General features: G+C 46.2%; 3 non-coding genes across 3 annotated transcripts; 1 reads left to right on the top strand and 2 right to left on the bottom strand.

The window, feature by feature from the left end:
• Positions 1-9,899: 9,899 nt before the first annotated feature.
• On the bottom strand, positions 9,900-9,972 carry TRNAT-CGU (transfer RNA threonine (anticodon CGU)). The gene has a single exon. It is a non-coding gene; the product is annotated as a tRNA-Thr (tRNA).
• Positions 9,973-10,352: 380 nt separating this feature from the next.
• TRNAT-CGU (transfer RNA threonine (anticodon CGU)) lies at positions 10,353-10,425 on the bottom strand. The gene has a single exon. It is a non-coding gene; the product is annotated as a tRNA-Thr (tRNA).
• A 491-nt stretch (positions 10,426-10,916) lies between these two features.
• TRNAT-CGU (transfer RNA threonine (anticodon CGU)) lies at positions 10,917-10,989 on the top strand. The gene has a single exon. It is a non-coding gene; the product is annotated as a tRNA-Thr (tRNA).
• Positions 10,990-14,768: the final 3,779 nt, after the last annotated feature.

Genomic DNA, 14,768 nt, shown 5'->3' with positions numbered 1-14,768 from the left:
GTAAAGGAGATTATTTTACATTTTTGCGTGTTCAGGGACATTAACCATTTGTTACACAAGTCATTAATGCGGTGAAGGTCGCTTTGTAGAGTTAAGTGGTCGTCGGGGGATGATATAGGACGGTAAATTATGCCGGTAAATAAGCAGAGCCACCCGAGAATAATATGCAGCCGAATTCCATGATGGGGCGCATATACATCTTGTACAACGTTATCAAGGTGTGCCTCCGTAACCCATATTTCTGGTTACTTAGCTTGTGTAGTAAGCCTGATGCCCGCTGTGCTTTGGTAGTTATATACTCTATGTGTGGACTCCAGTTAAGTTTGTCATTATAAATGATTCCCAGATATTTTATAGAGTCTACTTGCTGGATGGGTTCCTGTTTATATAGAATTGAAATTGAAATCCGTTTTGCAAGCGGAAACGCCATGAGCGCACTTTTGTTGACATTTAACGATAACGAAATCGACTGCAACCAAATTTCTAACTTGTTATTATATCTTTGTAATTTAAGTTGTAGTGAGTAAATACCACGGTCAGCAGCAAAGAATGCGATGTCATCAGCATAAATGTAGAGAGTAACTTCTTGATCTGTTGGAATTGTGCTCATTAAAGTATTAAATAACACTGGAGATAAGACTGCTCCTTGGGGAACTCCGCGCGTTTGTGTAAATCTAGATGAGGAACATCCATCCTTGACGCAGTAGAATTCTCTTGATTTTAAAAATTCTGACACCCACTCAATAAAATATTGTGGGAAATTCAATCTCTTTAGCGTATTTACAATATAAAGTGCTCCACACTGTCATACGCCTTGGCTATGTCAAGCGTTACTAAAGCAGCGTATTGCCTTCTTTTTCGCGCGAGCTGTATTCGGCTCTCTAAGTCAGCATGGGCACACCAAATAGAGAAACCACTACGAAAGCCGATTTGGTTTGGTTTTATTACTAAATTGTCTGCCATCCAGATACTTACTCGGCTATGTAGGACCCTCTCTACTAGTTTGACCATGTTAGATGTTCGAGAGATTGGTCTGATAATATCGACTGTTAATCCTACACCCGAATTTTTCAGCATAGGAATCACCTTTGCTATCCTCCAATCCTGCGGCACACATGAGTTTTTTAAGGAGTAGTTAATAAAATTGGCGACGTCTCGAGGCGATAAATTGAATAGAATTTTCATCATGGGTACTGTGATTCCATCTGGGCCAGGAGACGCACAGGGTAAATGTTTAATCACGTTGGATACTTCAGTCTGCGTCACTTCGTCGAAGTCAGACTTTGTCGTAGACTTGTGCCAGTTGTTTGGCACTACTGAAGTAAATCAAGTAAATCTGCTTTCCAGACCTTTACCGATTGCCTCTAAGGTAGTGGTCATTGCTTGCGCCGACAGATTATCACAAGCTGCATTAACTGGTGATGGCAAGATTCTCCGAGCTCTCATACATCGGAACAGTGCTTTCATATTGTCACGGTACAGCGTGAACGAAAGGCAGATAAACGTTGACACAGGGACTCTCAGCAGCCAAACAGCAAGATCGCCTTCTTTATCTTCAATCAGCCAGAGCTCCACTACCTGGTGTCCGCCAAATCCCCTTATCATCGTTTTGGTCCACCAGTACACACGCGTCATTTGAAATGACGCGTGTGTACTGGTGGACCAAAACGATGATAAGGGGATTTGGCGGACACCAGGTAGTGGAGCTCTGGCTGATTGAAGATAAAGAAGGCGATCTTGCTGTTTGGCTGCTGAGAGTCCCTGTGTCAACGTTTATCTGCCTTTGGTTCACGCTGTACCGTGACACTGGTGGAAGTGCTGGGACGCAACCCTACCTAATGCTCCATACTCCCACTGGGAGCCGTTCATCTAGCTCGGACGCATTGTCACCCATTGCAACTCCCGTGCACTGGTTCAGTCGGCGGCTGGTAGGCCTCGCTCCAGAGTTCACGCCTTCCACGGAACCTCGCAAGTGCCGATTACCTCTCCAAATGGCCAACACCAGTCCGCAACCGGCGCCCCAAGGCCCCCCGCCAACACAGCCTTCACAGGTAACCATCTTTCAACCGCTGGTTCCCTATCACTTTAGTGGCGGCGCACATGAAGACGTGGACGACTGGCTTGAGCACTATGAGCGTGTCGCCAAGATTAATCTGTGGCCTGAACAAGAAAAGCTCTCACGCACCTATTTCTACCTTGACGGCGGTGCGAAAATTTGGTATGAGAACAGAGAACCCAGTCTGTTAACTTGGGGCGACTTCCGACAACAGCTTGTCGATACGTTCACCAATGTCGATCGACGCGACCGTGCGCAGCAGCTGTTGGAGCTACGGGTTCAACAACCTAATGAAAGCGTGACTATGTTCGCTGAAGATATGACTCGTCTTTTTCGTCGAGCTGACCCGAACATGAGTGAAGATAGGAAGTTGACCTACCTCATGCGCGGCGTTAAGGAGCAACTTTTCGCCGGGCTACTGCGCCACCCTCCAAGTACCGTAGTTGACTTCATCAAGGAGGCTACGGCTATCGAGCGGGCGCTCCATCAACGATGCCGGCAGTATCATGGAATGTCTAGCAGCACCCCAATCAATGCTGCCGCCATACCTGAGGATCAAAGCTCCCTGCGAGACCTCATTAGGGAGATAGTTCGCGAAGAACTGCAAAAGTTCCGAAATCCAGTTGCTCAAACTCCCGTTGCGTCCGTCGCTGAACTGGTACGCCACGAAATCCGCCACGCATTTTCTACCACTGGTCCTGGTGACGAGCACCGTCCCATGAGCTATGCCGATGCTCTGCGACGTTCACCATCTGGTACATCGCCGCCATATCACCCAGTGCCGACGGCCCCTACGTCACCACGGCAAGAGCAGACCTTGAGCCGACCGCCAAGCCAACCGACGTACCACCAGGCGTCCACAGCAGCACCATGGACATCGTCGCAAGAAGGGAGGTTCAGACGTCCACCCATCCGAAGAACAGACGCATGGCGCACAATCAATCGACGTCCACTATGCTTTAACTGCGGAGGTGCAGGTCATATTGCCCGTCATTGCTGGCACCGCAGTGATCCGTTCCGCCCTCTTCGAACATGGTCTGACGATCGACGGGCGAACGAAGAATACATACCACGCCGGGAGGACGCCTCTTTCCATGGAGCCCGTTCTCACTTTTACGAATACCGTACTTCTGACGAGGAGGCAATACCTACCCGCCAGCCAGGTTTGGGACGTCAATCCCGCTCTCCTTCTCCTGCTTATTCACCTTCGTCACACCGACGTACCTCCGCAGACCTTAACGCAAGAAGGTCACCCAGCCCGCGACGGGGAAACTGAGGGCGGCGACCTCCGGGGGTAAGGTTGCAGGCCATGAAGATGACGACGAAAAGCCCCCATTACACGACGCTGCAAATCCGACAAGACGTGAGAGCGACGACATTGTGACCGCTGACCTGAGTGTTTTTCTTGACGGCCAGAAAGTAACAGCCTTAGTCGACACCGGTGCCGACTTTTCTATCATCAGTCAGGACCTCGCCATCCGCCTCAAGAAAGTGAAGACACCGTGGACAGGCCCTCAAATAAGGACGGCAGGTGGTCAGTTATTGATGCCCTCTGGAAGATGTACAGCGAGAATTGACATAGGAGGTTCTTCTTTCGTTGCGTCGTTCGTCGTTCTCGCCGCATGCTGCAAGGATCTAATTATTGGTATGGACTTCTTACGAGAGTACGGCGCCGTCATCAATATCCCAGACAGTTTGATTACATTCCGCAACAGTTCGGGCGCACCTGATTGTACACAGGCGCGACCAAACCAATTGCGTCTAACTGATGACGATGTAATTCTCCCTCCTCGGTCATGCACGCTTGTTTCTGTGGCAGCCGCTGTCCAGTTTGACGGCGAAGGAGTAGCAGATCGAATAACCTCGCTCCTTTTCACACACGGCATTTCCGTCGCAAGAGGTATCGTCAGTGTCGCCGCTGGACGCACGGACTTGCTTCTGACAAATTTTAGTGATGAGCGCCGGCACCTTCCAAAAGGCATGGCCGTCGCTTACTTCGACGATATAACAGACGCAGAAGGCTGCTTGGCAGTAGTCGACGAGGCACCAAAACTTGATTCGACACCAGTCCTTGACGTTAGCACTGCTTTGCCTAAGAACGAGCGAAAGAGGCTTTTTGAGCTACTGGCCGAATTCAAAGACTGTTTTTCGACAACATCAAGAGTTGGCCGCACGCCTCTCACCAAGCATCGAATCATTACCGAGGACATGGTGAGACCAATTCACCAAAACCCCTATCGCGTGGCTGCAAAGGAACGTGAAGTGATCCAAGAGCAAGTCGACAAAATGCTAGAAAATGACGTCATTCAGCCCTCAAAAAGCCCCTGGGCGTCACCTGTAGTCCTCGTTAGAAAAAAAAGATGGCAGCCTGCGCTTCTGTGTAGATTACCGAAAACTCAATCAGGTGACAAAGAGAGACGTGTATCCACTTCCTCGTATAGATGACTCTCTCGACAGACTTCGACATGCTCGTTACTTTTCATCGATGGACTTAAGGAGTGGGTATTGGCAAATCGAGGTAGACCCAAGAGACCGCGAGAAGACTGCTTTTGTGACACCAGATGGCTTATATGAATTTAAAGTCTTGCCCTTTGGTTTATGTTCAGCGCCTGCTACCTTTCAAAGACTTATGGATACCGTACTTTCTGGGTTAATGTGGAAAACCTGCTTGGTCTACCTTGATGATGTCGTAGTTTTCGCCGCAACGTTTGACCAGCACCTTAAAAGACTTGAGGCAGTTTTACAAGCCATACGGTCTGCGGGCTTGACGTTGAAGCCTGAAAAGTGCCACTTTTGCTATGAAGAGCTGCAATTTCTTGGCCACGTTGTCAGTCACGCAGGCGTTCGTCCTGATCCTGAAAAGATCGCAGCTGTTGCACAGTTCCCGGTGCCGACTGATAAGAAGGCTGTCAGACGATTTCTCGGACTATGTGCGTATTATAGGCGATTCATCGCAGACTTCGCACGCATCGCATCACCGTTGACCCGCCTCACGAGAGAAGACGTTGCTTTCCAATGGAGCAACGAAGAGGAAGCTGCTTTTAAGAACCTCCGCCAGCGACTACAGACGCCTCCAGTGCTTGCCCACTTTGATGAGAAAGCGCCAACGATGCTACACACTGATGCCAGCAATATTGGTTTGGGAGCTGTGCTTGTGCAGCTGCAAGAGGGCACAGAAAGAGTAATCGCCTATGCAAGCCGAACACTAACACGCGCCGAGACCAATTACTCCACGACTGAGAAAGAATGCCTCGCCGTGGTATGGGCGGTCACAAAATTTCGTCCGTATGTATACGGCCGCCCTTTCAAAGTCATCAGCGACCACCACTCACTGTGTTGGTTGACAAATCTTAAAGATCCTACCGGGAGATTAGCGCGTTGGAGTCTCAGGCTGCAGGAGTACGACATGACTGTCGTATACAAGTCAGGAAAGTGCCACATGGACGCTGACTGTCTATCCCGCTCACCCATTGAATCGGCAACTCTATCCGATGAGGAGGAAACAGCATTTCTCGGCGTGCTTGACTCAACCGCTATTGCACAGCAACAACGTGGCGACCCTGAGTTACATGCCCTAATTATTACCTGGAGGGAAGATCTCAGAAGGCACCAACTGTTTTCGTAAGAGCGCTGTCATCATTTTGCTTACGGAGCGGAGTACTATACAAAAGAAACTTCTCTTCGACAGGATCTGCTTATTAGCTCGTCATCCCAGCAGCCCTTCGCTCCGAAGTACTCGAAGCATGCCATAACGAGGTGACTTCAGGCCACTTAGGTTACACAAGAACGTTGGCCAGAGTACGGCAGCGCTACTTCTGGCCAAGACTGACCATAGCCGTAAAACACCATGTTCGTACTTGCCTCGACTGCCAGCGACGGAAGTCACCGCCGACTAAACCAGCTGGCCTCCTGCAGCCCGTGCAGGTCCCAAGAACACCATTCGACCAGATTGGCATGGATATTTTGGGCCCACTTCCTACTTCTACTGCTGGGAACCGCTGGGTTATTGTCGCGACTGATTACCTTACCCTTTATGCTGAAACAAAGGCTATCCAGAGAGGTACAGCAGCGGAGGTGGCACAATTTTTCATCGAGAACGTTGTCCTGCGGCATGGTGCACCAAGCGTCGTAATCACAGACAGAGGAACCGCATTTACGGCAGCTCTTTTGGAACAAGTCCTCATGCTGAGTGGAACAACCCATCGTAAGACCACCGCCTACCACCCGCAAACGAACGGGCTTACAGAGCGTCTGAACAAAACAATTGAAGACATGCTTTCTATGTACGTAGACGTCGAGCACAAAAATTGGGACGAAATCTTGCCATATATCACGTTTGCTTACAACACTGCCAAGCAAGAAACAACCCAGATGACCCCGTTCAGCCTAATTCACGGAAGGGAAGAACGAACCATGTTGGATGCGATGCTAGCGCACGAATGCGACGACATCGAACCAGACGCCAAGATGTTTACAGAACGGGCGGAAGAAGCAAGACAACTAGCACGCCTGCGAATCCAGCAACAACAAGAGTACGACGCGAGCCGCTACAATTCTCGCCGCATAACAGTCGTTTACCAGACCGGCGACAGAGTATGGGTTTGGACGCCCATACGGAAACGAGGACTCTCTGAAAAACTCCTAAGGAGATACTTTGCACCATATCTAGTACTGCGACGACTGAGTGATGTTACCTACGAGGTCGTCCCCGACAATTCACATAGTACGAGGCTTCGCCAGCTCCGTCCAGAACTAGTCCACGTTGTGCGCATGAAGCCTTATGAAAGGTAGTGACTGCGCAAGAAACTTCTTAAAGAACAGAAAAAAAAACTGCACTACTGGTTTAGCATCGGGGCGATGCTCATTAAGAGGGGGGGGGGGGGGGCAAATGACGCGTGTGTCCTGGTGGACCAAAACGATGATAAGGGGATTTGGCGGACACCAGGTAGTGGAGCTCTGGCTGATTGAAGATAAAGAAGGCGATCTTGCTGTTTGGCTGCTGAGAGTCCCTGTGTCAACGTTTATCTGCCTTTGGTTCACGCTGTACCGTGACAATATGTTTAGGCTTCGACAGGTATTCATAATGTCTTCTGTCATATTCTTGTTTAGCTTGAGCTACCGTTCTCTTAAAGCCCGCAGCAATGAATTTATAATCGCCCCAGTTTTGGGGGTATTGATTATGTAAGAGCTGCTTCCAAGCTGCCTGACGTCGCCGGTGCTCTCTTCTACATTCATCATTCCATCAACGGCTATATACCATTTTTGTGGATTCAACAGTAAATTCAGCTCTTTTGTAGGATCTTTTAATGACTGCGTTTATCTTCAGTGCTTTTGTATCATCGCTCTCTTCCGAGTGAAAAGCCAATGCTGACTTCAGATTGTTCTTAAAGTTAGTGTAATTTACAAATACTCTTACATTTGATCAAGATGGAATTATCGGGCAAGAAATTTCAAAACTTATCGGTAAGTGGTCACGGTTTGAGCCACAGTCCAGCGCTTTTCAAGAAGAGTAGTAATGGCCGAACTGACAAAACCTAAATCTAAGGCTGACCTGGAGTGATTACGAATAAATGTGGGGGTTCTGACGTTGAGGCATGTCAGGTCATTAGCCATTGTCCACTCCCACAAGCGTTTCCCTCTCAGATCTGTTCTAAAATTCCAAGTCGTGTGGTGGGAATTAAAGTCTCCAACTAAAACTTTGTCTTTGCACCACGACTTTGTAGCTAGATTCAAACTTCGTGTGTCTTGAACTCCATCCGAAAAATACATATTAACTAAAGTGAAAGGAGTGCAGTTGGGCAATGTAATGTCTACTGCTGAAATTTCGCATTCTGGCGACATATATTTGTATGAGCTTTGACTTTCATACTAATTCTAGTATTATAAAGAAAGCTAGACCACCACCTCTCGATGGACGGTCTAGTCGAAAAGATCGGAAGGTATTTAACTGTAACAAATTATGTACTGATAGCCATGTCTCTTGTAATGCTATAATATCAGGAGCGAATTTAGAAGTGAAGTATACCAAATCCGTAGATGCAGAATGAATTGATCGGCAATTCCAATGGAGAATCTTAAGCGACCCTATGGTTTTGAAAGAGCTGCTTCCGCTATAGCTTTCTCTAGAATGCTTTTTTTCAAGAAATCCCTCTTTGAAAGGCTTTCCTTTTCCTTCAGATACTTTTTGTTCTTTGTTTGTTTCGGTGAGTTAGTTTTCCTTGACACAGGGGATCTAGATCGCTTCAGTGACTTAGGGTCCAAATCCATGTCATCGGAATCTATTGTATATGCAGCTTTGTCCTCACTTAGACTCTGTATATCTACTGCAGAGGGTGCTGCAGACGGAGAATACGATGGCGTGGTTTCAGATTCGCCGTGAGCTATTGGTCGTGAACTCTCAACATGTTGGGATACTAGGCCTGACTCTCCCGTTGTACCAAATATGCGAGTCATCTGGTTAGCCAAAATTTGAGATAGAGAACCGCAAAGGTTAGAAGTCAGTCGTTCCATGGCTTTTTCTAGAGCCTTTTCTACGGCCTCCGCTATAATTAGGGAAATCGACCCATTTGTTTCCGAGAGATGTCGTGCTACAACACTGGCATACCCCTGAGTTCTAGCCTGTATTTCCGCAAGGGCTTCTCGTCGAAAACAGCGCCTACGCCCTATAATTTCAAGAATTTGCATTTCTCGAGCCTTAGCTGAGCAATCAGGACTATCTGCACAGTGTTGTTCGTTGCAAAGACAACATTTCTCTTCTTTAGCTTTGCAGTCATTTGTTTTGTGGTTGTCACCACACACTCTGCATCTGAGTTCTGACCTGCATCCTTTAATAGTGTGACCGTATCGCCAGCACTGCATACCCTGGAGTGGTCGCGGTGATAGCGGTTCCACTCTGTATATTAGTGGCCATGCCTTGATTTCGCTTGGGAGATTCGCTCCAGCAAAGGTTACAATTACCGACTCAGTCGGCATCTTCTGCTTCTCTACCAGTCGTGCACACCTATAAACGGAGAGAGCACCAGTTACGGCAAACATCTCTAATACCTCAGACGGGGTCAAGTTAACACCGACACCGAAAACTATACCTTTCACACATGCCAGATGCGGAAGAATAAAGGCGCTCACCAGATTGGTCGCGAAACTCGAGCACTTCAATAGGTCTTGGACACAGAGCTGATCAGATGAAAAACATAGAATACCACCTCTGCCGAACTGGCGGACCTCTGTGACGCTGTGAAAGTGAGACGCCGCAGCTCTAAGCTCCGCCTGGACATAGTTCGGATTCTTCATCCGAAGGAAGCCGTCATTGCTAGAGACGAGGGCCAAAGGAACTGCGGGAATGCCGTTGCGCAGAAACTGATCCACTGGTATTTCCTGTGGCGAAAGTGAAGCTGAACAGAGACAAGCTCCTGGTCCAGGTGAAGAAAACGACATCTGAGTGCTCTTTCTAGCGCTAAAAGCGCTTACGTAGCTGTAAAAGCACTATATGAACACCTAATAAAGACGAAGAAACCACAGCCACTACACAAACTTAGGCCAAAACCCTAGAGCAAGCACGACCAGCTACTTGCGTGCCTCCAACCCAGCACCCGTGCTTCTTTCTCTTCTACTACTCTTGCCACCAACCAAACGTCCTCTTCTTCTGCCACCACCATGTTCCCCGCTACACAGGTGCACATACCTAAATTATACATGTGGTAACAATATATACATATATATATATATATATATATATATATATATATATGAGATATAACAGACAGTAATGCCAAGAAATGTACAGGGGCAGTTATTAAAATCAATGGAATGTAAATAAGAAAGAAAAGTGGATGAAAAAATTACCAACTGTGAGCAGGAATCGAACCTACGACCTTCGAATTACGCGTTCGATGCTCTAACCACTGAGCTATCACAGCGGCCCTCCCTCCATCCACTTTTTTGGGTTTATCTGTGAATTTAGAAGTAGGAGCGACAGTCAGCGCCATCTATAAGCCAAACAACGAGTGTGAAAACACTCTTATGCGCATGTTTGGCGTCACGTAGCATGTGAACTTAATATGAGCGGGCAGCTGATTAATTGTCCCTCTTATACAACCTAAACACACCAAGTCTGCCAGTACGAGACCCTCGTTCAATGAAATAAGGGAAAGAAGTGTATACCTAAGGGCTCGTTTTTCCGTGTTTTTAACACAATATTAATGAGATATAACAGACAGTAATGCCAAGGAATGTACAGGGGAAGTTATTAAAATCAATGGAATGTAAATAAGAAAGAAAAGTGGATGAAAAAATTACCAACTGTGAGCAGGAATCGAACCTACGACCTTCGAATTACGCGTTCGATGCTCTAACCACTGAGCTATCACAGCGGCCCTCCCTCCATCCACGTTTTTGGGTTTATCTGTGAATTTAGAAGTAGGAGCGACAGTCAGCGCCATCGTAGCCAGCGAAGGTCGTAGGTTCCATTCCTGCTCACAGTTGGTAATTTTTTCATCCACTTTTCTTTGTTATTTACATTCCATTGATTTTAATAACTTCCCCTGTACATTCCTTGGCATTACTGTCTGTTATATCTCATTAATATTGTGTTAAAAACACGGAAAAACGAGCCCTTAGGTATACACTTCTTTCCCTTATTTCATTGAACGAGGGTCTCGTACTGGCAGACTTGGTGTGTTTAGGTTGTATAAGAGGGACAATTAATCAGCTGCCCGCTCATATTAAGTTCACGTGCTACGTGACGCCAAACATGCGCATAAGAGTGTTTTCACACTCGTTGTTTGGCTTATAGATGGCACTGACTGTCGCTCCTACTTCTAAATTCACAGATAAACCCAAAAAAGTGGATGGAGGGAGGGCCGCTGTGATAGCTCAGTGGTTAGAGCATCGAACGCGTAATTCGAAGGTCGTAGGTTCGATTCCTGCTCACAGTTGGTAATTTTTTCATCCACTTTTCTTTCTTATTTACATTCCATTGATTTTAATAACTTCCCTTGTACATTCCTTGGCATTACTGTCTGTTATATCTCATTAATATTGTGTTAAAAACACGGAAAAACGAGCCCTTAGGTATACACTTCTTTCCCTTATATATATATATATATATATATATAAATATATATATATATATATATATATATATATATATATACTCGTTTTCACGATAAAATTGACGTTGTATACACTTTCAATAAACAGATAACATATCATTTCCTGATTGCCAAACCACGACTCCCGTTGCCTCTCGGCGATACGCGTTCGGGGACATGGCCTGAATTACTACCGAGTTTCCAAGACTCCTGTGATAAAATGCATTTCGATTCAAAAAAGAAGTTTCAAAACATCAGATGTGAGAGCATCTGAATCTGTGTCACAACTCTGCTTCATAATCTGCTGTTTTTATCATATATATTCTCCTTCCTTGTTTTTCTCGTTGAACCCGCGTGCCTCGGGGCTCTTAGGCGTCGTCTCTGACGCCATTTGAGAGAGCTCCTCCGGTGATTCCGCTGAACGTTGTGGAGGGTCTAGGAGGCTATTCGACTTGGTGGAGTCGATATATATGCGCTTCTTTTCCCATGTGCGCTGGTGAAATGAAATAGATAGTCGGGATGAGGTAAAGTGCGATGGGTGGCGGGCATGAAAATGTTGGAGGTATGGAATGTCGAGGGAATGTGCGAAGGCACCCACGTCACTGATCTCGCTGTATTTAGAAGGGATATGTTTTTTGGAATTGTCTCTTTTATGCCTCTTCTGTTTCCTGTCAAAATCTTTCGTATAAATTCAGAATTTCAAATCCTGTATGTACCATGCCTTTTTTTCTCTTTTTCACCTCCTGCATGAAAGCCAAGGGAAAAGAGGCCGAAAGAAGTTTGTACACCCAGTATTTTTTTCACACTGTAGTCCCGAGTATGAAAAGGGAATCTTGATGGCAGAGGTTTCTCTCGAAAAATGGGCAATATTGACGATAAATATGGTGATGAAAGAGGCATAAATGAAAGCAGAAAACAAAAAAATATAAACGAGACTCTCGAAAAACATTTCGTCATGAATAGTATTACCTAACTTTAATGAAGAATTAAGCGAAGAAGTGAAATATTTGAACGTAGTTGGAGTAGCAGGGACTTACGCTAGTCATCGCAATAAACCGGGGGGTGGGTGGGAAATAAAATTATGGTTCATGTACGAGAGAGAAAACAGAGAAACAAGAGTTGCACCTTTTTTACTGTGATGGAGAAAAAAATGTGACCTATACAAACTGCATTTCCAGCGAAAAAATAAATCAGTTGCAGAAGTGTTCGTAAAGGAACGATACTTTTCTGAAGACAAGAAAGAAGCGAGTAGTTGGAAAAAGGAGGAAATGGTGGTCATTATGAGAAATACGATGGCAAAAAGTATAGAAGAAGGTGATGACGGAAGAAGCACTCCTTTCATTTTACCTAGGATGTCTTATATTTTTTTTCGGGTGGGGAGTATCGATACTGAATATAGAAAAAAAAAGTCTCACTGAATTAAGTTATCAATTCTTGGCCGATCCCCCAGAGTAGGTACGAGCCATGGCTGTGGACTCATCATCATCATCTGTAAGAAATAATTAATACAATGATATCTCAAATGTGGCCTGATAAAGCACAGACGACGTGCGATGATGCAGCCCATGATTCGACAAATGTAGTATTGTAGATACCATTGACGCTCCTTCGTATGGAATTCTGCGGGAGCTGGTCGGAGGAAGTTAAAACGCTTTGAAAAGCTTTTTAAACTCATTTAAACTACACAATGTGGAAAAAGCACTTATGAATATATTCATAAGGAAGGTACAGTACTTGAGGGCAGGCGTGCAAGATCGGACGCAGTCTGCATGTGGTATCACTAAACATCGCCTTCTTTCCTGTCATGTTCATCTCTGGTGCTTCGTTGAAACATGTAAGTTACTTTTGTGGCCGCCAATCTTAGAGGGTGAGTACAAGTTATGATTATGGCTAATGTACTCGCATGACTTTGGTGGTGAGTGCTTAGCCTCCATAGATGGGCAGCTGCATTCAGGCATAAGTGTGACGAAGGGAATCTGACAGGCCGCCATATGGAGCTCAGTGGGTTCTGTCAACCTAGGCTGCACCGAGATTGTCGCTGAACGTTTCATTACCGTGTACTCACGTTTTAGCGTGCCTTGTTTGCAGCTGTTTGCAGTCGGTATCATGGTGACCCCAAAACTACCCTGAACGAGAAGTAGACGTCACATACCACGCAAGGCGACGGCACATACCCGTCGCCTTGCGTTCTACACCTTATCACCTCCGAAACAGGTGCGCAGGACGCGCGCGTTTCGTTTTCCGAGATTATTGCCAGATAGCGCTCATGTCTCACGTGTGACGTTACTTGATGCGCTCGTTCATCTACGCTTCACGCTCGAAGCACTCTAGCGCAGCTCCTCCAGTATACCATTCACCAATTTTCTTGCGCAGAACACGAAATAAGCGCTTTGTTCACTCTCTCCAGATGCAAGACTATCGTATTTTGACAACATTGGCAGTGTAACATGCAGATACGGGGGAAGCTGCAGCCTGCACCATATTTGCCACCACACCTCCTTTGTACGGGAACATGACGAGTGTTCTGCAACACAAGCTTTGGGTGATGCGTGCAACACGTTAACATCGTGTCGCTGCTTGTATATTTCTCTCTATACCTACACAATTTGTGTGTGATCGGTGTCTCACGTTTTAATTACATGCGCATCCTTTTTTGTTCGCAAAGTGATGATGATAGTCAAACTTTATTTCTTCCAAAAAAGAGGACAGGCCCAGAGGTCGGTTACGCTGCTTAGAGGAGGTCAGCGGGGATTCCTTAGGACGCCACGCCCTCAAATTCGCGTGAGATTACCCGGTGTTTCTTTTCTGTGTTGTTGGTACACAGAAGGAACACTCACGTATTTTCTGCGTGTGAAGTATCAGCGTACTGTGGGCACATCCATGCGACGTGTATGACGGTGGCTGATTGTGAGCAGCATCCACAGTGTGGTTCCACGTGGTGTGGGTATACCTTGATATAAAGCTGGGGGTTGGGAAACACACCCATCTGAAGCTTGCGCCACAGGACAGAATCTCGTCAGGGGGGATCTTTATGAGCTGGAGAATAGTGACATGTTTTTGCCAGACTTTCCCCACCTAGCGAATGCACGCACATTCGCTAGGTGGGGAAAAACTGGTAAAAGCATACGTAATAGGTCGACATAGTTCCCGACATAGTATTAGGCAATGACTAATACAATTTTGTGAAATATATGTAGAAACAACTCAAGGACTAAAAACAAGGACGGCAGAGAAAAAGTGGACGCAAAGGACGCTAAGTTCACAGATTTTCACACATTTTGCATTGCGAAAATTTGAGAAATCAGAGAAAATTCACAAAGGGCCGTTTAGTTTTTCAGCGACACATTCGTGTTCTTGCTTTTGCACACCGCCTTGGTCAATTCAGGATAATAGGTCTTGAGTAGCCCCTATTTCGAGCAGTAATTTTAGGGTTGCGTCGACTTGGCCTAACAAATGCATTTTTGTGGCTTTCCCACTAAGATGGTGTGGCGCGTAGGTAATTACCTGGTTTTTTTTAGTTAAATTCCAACGGCATTGTAGCGAATATTTAGACTGTTCAGTGAACAAAGGCTAAGACAGAATTGCACCTTTGAGTGGCTACAAGATAACGTGGTTATGTACCT

This window comes from Rhipicephalus microplus, chromosome 4 (assembly GCF_043290135.1).
Source record: "Rhipicephalus microplus isolate Deutch F79 chromosome 4, USDA_Rmic, whole genome shotgun sequence".
NCBI lineage: Eukaryota > Metazoa > Arthropoda > Arachnida > Ixodida > Ixodidae > Rhipicephalus > Rhipicephalus microplus.
The sequence above is the reverse complement of the archived record's forward strand: the minus strand, read 5'-3'. Positions and strand labels throughout refer to the sequence as shown.